Here is a 1,343-nt window from a genome sequence, read left to right on the forward strand (position 1 = left end):
ACTTTGCATTTCTCCTTGTTGAACTGCATTCTGTTGTTTTCTGCCCATTTGTCCAACCTGTCCAGGTCTGCTTGCAGCTGTTCCCTGCCCTCCGGCATGTCCACTTCTCCCCATAGCTTTGTGTCATCCGCAAACTTGGACATTAGCATTGTTTGGGAAGGAAGTGCATTCAGAGCATTGTTTCTGATATATGTAATTATTGTGTTCTTAATGTTTGTGGTGTTTCTTAAAGCTAAGCAGTGTTATATACGTAGCAAAGAGTTTTAAAATAAAATTGTGTTGTATGAATTAAGTGTGTAATCATTGTGAAATCGTGCAATCAGCTAACTACTCCCCCAGCCAGCGCATCAAAACGAATCAGTAAATTGTGTGGGATTTTCTCTATTCCATAACCCACTAGAGACATGGCGTCACGAACAGGATGCGCTGGTTGCCCATTTCAAAATGGGATGAATGTGTTGCAGCATTGCACGTTCCACAATGATAATGAGGGAACTTGGAAGGTAAATATAAGGGATTTTAATAATGAGGATGAAACAGTATCTACTACTGTGCAAGGTTTTGCTAACATATCATAATGTTACTGTTACTTAACTTTTAGCTTTTAGAAAGTGCTAGTTCAGCTTAATAGAAATATGCTGTTAGGAAGATTTGTAAAGCACCGCCCAAGTATTGCTTTTTGTTAACCCTGTAGTCTTGCCTTATTGTAAAAAGTATAAAAGATCACCCCACCCTTTAGGGGGGGCCATTTTGCCTCTTTGCTGGCTTTATGGTCTTTGCTCGAGCAAATAAACTGCAGTAAAGCTTTATACGTGTTGCCTGGCTCCTATACAGCTAGACAACGAACTCCTGGGAGTTTTCTCCCACCACAAGTGGAGGGAGCGGGGGCAGCGGGGCTGCAAACCCCACTCCACGGAGTGCCTGGCTGCACAGTGCCCGAGCTGGCTGGAGGAGCGGTGGTGGCTCCAGGTGCTGCACAGCCCCGAGAGGGTTGGACCCCAGCAGCTCCCAGGGAGGTCAGGACAGACAGGCACAGACACGGTTTTAGTCTTTTAGAATAGAAACTGTTAGAAATTGTGCGCAGAGAAGGGGGTTTCCTTCTCTAGCAACACAGGAAGCACAGCCTGCACCTTCAGGTGCCCACAACTTCCCCCATAGTAACTAAGCATAATAGACAAGCTTAACAGCAGACCTGTGCCTTATTTGGTAACATTTTTTGTGATTGGAGCTTATGCCGCAGGTGGAAGAAGAGTTACGCAGTACTAGTAATTTTCCACTAAAGCTTTGCGCATGCGAAAATCTCATGTAACCAGAGAATATAAATACGTGTGTGAGAGTGCAAC

The sequence above is a fragment of the Alligator sinensis genome, unplaced genomic scaffold (genome assembly GCF_000455745.1).
Source record: "Alligator sinensis unplaced genomic scaffold, ASM45574v1 scaffold1625_1, whole genome shotgun sequence".
Lineage (NCBI taxonomy): Eukaryota > Metazoa > Chordata > Crocodylia > Alligatoridae > Alligator > Alligator sinensis.